Source organism: Neolamprologus multifasciatus, unplaced genomic scaffold, assembly GCF_963576455.1.
Source record: "Neolamprologus multifasciatus unplaced genomic scaffold, fNeoMul1.2 scaffold_54, whole genome shotgun sequence".
Classification (NCBI taxonomy): Eukaryota; Metazoa; Chordata; class Actinopteri; order Cichliformes; family Cichlidae; genus Neolamprologus; species Neolamprologus multifasciatus.
The window spans coordinates 17,062-23,034 of record NW_028182009.1 but is presented as its reverse complement, the minus strand read 5'-3'; the positions used below and the strand labels follow the sequence as shown (position 1 = coordinate 23,034).

The 5,973-nt window shown below is 36.9% G+C and overlaps 1 long non-coding RNA gene across 3 annotated transcripts; it reads right to left on the bottom strand.

Annotated features, from left to right (window-relative positions):
* Positions 1-318: 318 nt before the first annotated feature.
* Positions 319-2,928, bottom strand: LOC146490205 (uncharacterized). 3 transcript variants are annotated; one of them, XR_014872933.1, is made up of 6 exons: positions 2,612-2,646; positions 2,441-2,470; positions 2,140-2,250; positions 1,258-1,287; positions 833-901; positions 319-625 (listed from the first exon to the last, which is right to left on the bottom strand). It is a non-coding gene; the product is annotated as an uncharacterized LOC146490205 (long non-coding RNA). The 3 variants fall into 3 exon arrangements; XR_014872932.1 differs by having other exon boundaries at positions 2,441-2,928; XR_014872934.1 differs by lacking the exon at positions 2,441-2,470 and having other exon boundaries at positions 2,612-2,647.
* Between the last annotated feature and the right edge of the window lie 3,045 nt (positions 2,929-5,973).

Here is a 5,973-nt window from a genome sequence, read left to right as displayed (position 1 = left end):
AGTTCCAAACGCCAGATCTGAATGAGGGTGGGGGAGGTTCAATTTGCCATGTTGCAACTAGCCTAGCTTCTGTCTCGCTAGCTTGCCCTGCGCTCAGTGAATCTGTGTTCGACTACTCCGCCTAGGCTGCACTGTCGAGCGCAGATCCACTGAGCGCTCAACACAGACAGCATCATCAGAAGGAAAGTTGATAAAATAAATTAAAAATGTTGTATCGTTCGATACATATGCGTACCGAACCGAAAGCACTGTATCGAACGGTTCGATATCGATACGAGTATCGTTGCACCCCTAATACATATATATATATATATTGGAACCCCGACTTACGAAATTAATTTGTTCCTGAGGGTCTTTCGTAAGTCGAAGCACCCATCGCGCCTGTTGAGTGAGGTGATGCTGAACGATAGGCTATAGGCTAATTGCTAAGTAGAACAACAATATGTCGTTCAAGTGAAGCGAAGAGCAATTACAAAAGCCAAGGGGTTGTCACATGATTCGGAAGGCATTGTGGGCATTGTAGGCTTAGGTAATCAGAGCCAGCGGATTTCGTAACACGGGCATTTTTTTTCCTTATCAAGGGCAGTCCTTCACTCTGCGCCGATGTCCGTTTTGCTCTGTCCTCCTATAAAAAGCATGAACATTTGAGTATCTGACTAGTTTTAGATTTCCAAAAATCTGATATTTGTACAACTAAACATTTGAACTACAATGATATGCTATTGAGAGATACTTTTATGGGTACATATTGGTAAAGAAACTGGTGACAGAGAAGTAGGCTTTTTAGAATACTATTAGCTAACCATTTTAACTGACTTTCAAAGCTGTTTACCTTTTAAATTGCTGTGGATCAAAACCTCCAGTGGGAAGGCGGCCATTAGAAGAACACGCACCACTGAACCTAAAAACAACAAAAACAAACAAACAAACAAAAAACAGAACAATATATAAGAGTCCGGTAGGGTAATAAATCTCTTCTGAAGCAATATAGTTCATTTTGGGTGAAAAACAAAACATTCCTCTAAAATATATATACTGACATCAGCAATCAGCATCATGATTGTAATTATTTCCCTCCTGGTCCATCTACTGCTCTGTGCTTGTGTCAAGCACTACGACTGTATCTATGCATATAAATTCACCATATATATCCTGCAAAAATGTCTTGTTATGGTCAAAAAAGCCCAACAAAAAAGGCATTCAAAATAAATAAATAATAATAAAAATAACATGATGTAATTAAAATGCACAACTTACATTAAGGACATCTGTATTTGTATCCACAAGCTAAAAGTAAAACAGTAAATGTGTTAGTAATAGTCCAGGTATTTGTGAAAAACAAAAAAACAAAAACGAGGCAGTAACTGTGACTCTTCTAGTCAGATGCTAAATGCAGAGATTTAAATTTACAGTACAGTACTGCATGTACAGGTAGCTGTGTTGTGAACTGTAACTGAATATCAGAGAATCTCAGAGAAATTAAATGTATTTATTTTTTGAGTTTATCAATCATAAAACCATCTGTTTTGTAGGCCTGTTACGATAACAACCTTTTGTTGGTCTGTATATTGCCCCATAAACAATTGCGACAAGTTATGTCATCGTCATTTTAAGACCATTTTATGCCAGTGAATGTATAATCATAATATAACACCATAATAATGCAAGATCTACACACTTTCAATTGACAAACCAACATCTAATTCTTAAAGTATTTAGATCATGGAAATTAGGTATCAAAATATTAGATACCTTAAAAACTTGTATAAACAGCAAATTTTTAACAAATAGAAAACAATGTTATTATTTTGTTATTATTATATTTTATTTTTGTAATTTTTTATGTAAATATAATGGCAGATATATTGCATCATCAACAATTATTGAGGTCATGTACATATATTGTGCGTTTGGTTGATATATCGACTATTGTGACAGGCCTACTGTTTTGGTATCATAACAAGCTTGCCAAACATGTATGACCACTAAGCAATGTCTAAACAGTAGTACTGGTCTGAATGACAACAAACATAGCTAGTGTTTGGGAAAATCTGTTAGAAAACAGTTATTATTTCAATAATTATGCTTAGCATTTGTGACACAGACACTGCATAAAAAACTACAACAACAAATACTTACTTTAGGAGGATGGGAGAGGGCAGCATGAGGTTGAGACTGTTCCCTGCTCAGATGCAGTGTAGGACAATCAGGGCTGTCACAACAATGGGGTGGGGCCAAGTGGCTGCAACCCTAGTTACAATGTACAAGTATATATAATTACATATAATATATGTGAATAAAGCAATAATCTGTTTAGGTTAGTTACTGTGATGACTGATGCTTGCTAGGTTTATATGATTGTAAACTGCACAAAAACAACAACAGCAACAATATTAATGATAACAACAAACAAAATTACTTAGATTTATGTAAATCTCACATTAGGAAGATCTGCATTCGATTTCATGGGCTGAAATAAATAGGCAGAAACATTACTGCTAAACAACCATAAAAACTCTAAAAAGCCTAAAAATGACTAAAAAAAGCAAGGAAATGTGGAACATTGTAATTAGTGAATATTAATAAAGCTTAACTGTGCTTTGTTTCTCACCTTGGTAAGTAAGTGCTCTGTAGCCAGAAGGAGAGGCGGGATTTCTGTAAAAGTCAAATTAAATGTGAATATTCTATATAACAAGTGTAAAAAGTTTTATTTGTAATTTTTTTCCCTTTCTGAGAAGGCAGAATAATAAGAAAAGGCAAAAGTACGTCACAATATAATTAATTAAGTTACATATTTTGATTACCAAATTATGGAAGCGTGGAGCTGCCACCCAGGCAAAAGCAAAATAGAGCTATATCACGTTATAACGTGAAAAGTTTATTGTTCTAACATTATGCTTTTCATGTTTGTATAATGTAATATCACGTTATTATAATATACATAATTATCACGTTCGCACAATATTTTACGAACGTGAAAATTATGTATATTGTAATAACGTGATATTACATTGTTCAAACGTGAAAAGTATATTGTACAAACATGATAGTATATTGTTAGCACGATGTACTTTTCACGTTATAACGTGATATACTTATATTTCTCTTTTGTCTGGGTGGCAGCTCTACGCTTCCGCGCCAAATAGCGAGAATAAAGTAATATTATATTTGAGAAAAGGCACCTGCTAGCTTGATGATGGAGGCTTCGTAGACACCCGCCTTTTGGCTCCTTGTCGCCACTCCACGAAATAAACGTCCATTTCCTCCATGCCGGCTAATTATTCATCCTCATTAAAATCTCGTATATGTTCAGTTGGCAGAATTGAGAATTTTATATCTTCCAACCACTTAATTAACGCGAACATAATCGGCTTGTTTCTTCCCGTCTCCTGTATCCGGCCGTTCCTCTCACTGTCGGAATTCGCGCCTCAGAGACGTCGGTTACTTTTCAAAAGAAAGAAAAAAAAAAGAAACAGCAACGACTACTAAACAGATTTTTTGCACGTTCATTGCACATTTGTGGGAATATTTAAATATGTACTTTTTATTAATTACTTTTCATTTTATCTTCACCATGGCAATGCGCATGCGCATACTCTCCGCAATGCATTGTGGGAGCGCAGGCCACGAATCAAAACAAACACACTCTCTGTGTTGGAAGGAGCAATTCTGAACACTAGCTCAAAAGAAAAAGGACGGTATAGAGACAGATTGTGTCCAGATGGAAAGAGACGGTACTTGCAAAAAAATATTGTGCATTGGAAATGTGGACCCGTATGAAATCCGGCAGTGGAGTAGAAACCTTGAAGACCAAACCGCTATTGACATAGCCTGATATATTCTCGTACCTTGCCTGTGAAGTCAGCGCATACACGGCGCACCAATTTTGCCATTATAAATCTCTGGAGGCTCACATCCAATTCACCAAGGATCTGGGTACAATTGTGAGTACGCCGTCATTCAAACAAAGGTAAGTCAGCTTGAGTACTGCGAGTAAAATGCGTTTGATTTCCCTCCGAACATTCAGATTAGTGCAGCATAAATTCATTCATGAGGGGGAAATTACAGTGAGAACACGTGGAGGCTCTGTTAGATGGATAACATAGTGAGTTCAGTGCACTGATGTGACATTGTCCTGAAGGATTTAAATATTCTCTATGGTTAAAGAAATTGCACTAATTAATTCATATTTATTATAAACAATCCTAATTACACTTAAAGTCGAACTTTATGCTTTCTCACTCTTGAAAGTGATTACATCCTTGCATTACATACTTAAGTTTTTTGCTGATAGGTTTCTAAAAAGAAACATGCAGATTTAAAATATAACATGCAGCTTTCTATAGATAGATAGATAAAAACACTTTATTTGTTACATTTATGATTAATGTATTTGAACGTAGATACAAAACATTTGTGTCGGCCTTGGCTTATTAAAGTTCGTGTCTTGAACTTTGTCTGTGTGTGTTTCAGGTCCTGCACTCTCAAAGACTGAATCAACTAGCATTGCAGCCATGGGTCATTGTGAGCATCACAGGGAAGGTTGAAGCCGCCTACTGCAGCTGTATGGCCGGAGTCGTGGAGACCTGCAGCCATTTTCCCTGCTCTTCTGTTTAAAGTAGAAGCAACAGTGAGGATCTGTGGCACAAGGACTGTTACAGATGAACCTGCATACTGGGTTTTGCTGGGTAATATGACCAAGATACAGTCAGAGGGTGGCCATAAGATAGACTTCTCCTCTTCAGCTGCCCAAAAAAAGGCTCTCAATTAAAACATAAACAGACCATCTGTAGTGACAGGGAAAAGAAGCCGTCCTCAAAACAGAAAAATTCCACCTGCTACTGTGGAGGAGTTGGATCAAAATATTTTTCCAAGCATAGTTCTGTTCTGAATAACCCATGTTTTAATTTAGGGGGGCATGTAAATAATTTGCATTTACTGGTTATGTACTTACTAATTACCACTGTTCAAAAGTTGAATAAAGAAACAAACAAATGTTTGCCTATTTTTAATTAAAAGCACTTTGTAGAACATCACATCAGTTACAATGCAGAATCAATGTCATGTATAGTTTACAAATGACAAAATGTTTACATAAAATCATGACAGCATTTATATAATATCACCCACTACTAGCATTCTGTAATTTACTGTCTCTTTTGAAAATGTATCTCTACATATACAGCACAAGACTTTTAACAGTATTTAACAAGAGTATTTTCCCTGGTTTTACTAACACACTGGGGCACATGTTCACCAAAACGCAGCAAACCTTTGCCATCTTATCCAGGAGGGTCACCTTTTCACCCTCACATGGAAGAAGTAATCTGATTGGCATGGTGGTATGTAGCATGTAGTTTGAAACAAAGATTTCGTAGTGCCCCATGTGTAGTGTTGGAACCCAGTCAGGATGTGTTTCATTCATTTCATCGGCTGGTTTGCTGCAATAATGCCAAATAATTAGCAACTCTATAAATAAAGGTAGTTCTGCATGTTTGTTCTAAGTTTGTGCTATGATCTCAGAGCACATTGAAAATAAAAAGAGTAATATGAACTTATTTAGAACTTACCAGAATGAAAATACTGGAGCACACCAACAGATATCTGTGGCTGGTAGAGAACTGAATATCAGCTCGTCTCACAGCTGCTATCCAGGCTAGACGCCTTCTTTTGGTAACATCTAACATATAAGCTCCCTCATGATGCTTCCAGGTGAGGAAACAATGAAAAGAGCCCATTTTCAAGCTTATTCTTTTGCCAGTAGTGCAATCCAACATTACAACCGACCACACAGCAAGCATTTGTTTGGCCTGCTAATATGGCGCCTCAACCAAAAATCCTAGCTACGCCCCATCCGGTAAGATCACGCACCAGAGCCCTATTAACGTATGGATCTAGAAAGAAGACGCTGCATTTTTAACTCTGAGGGAGATGGAGAATGAGCCTATTTCCAAAAAAAGTGGAGTGTGTTCC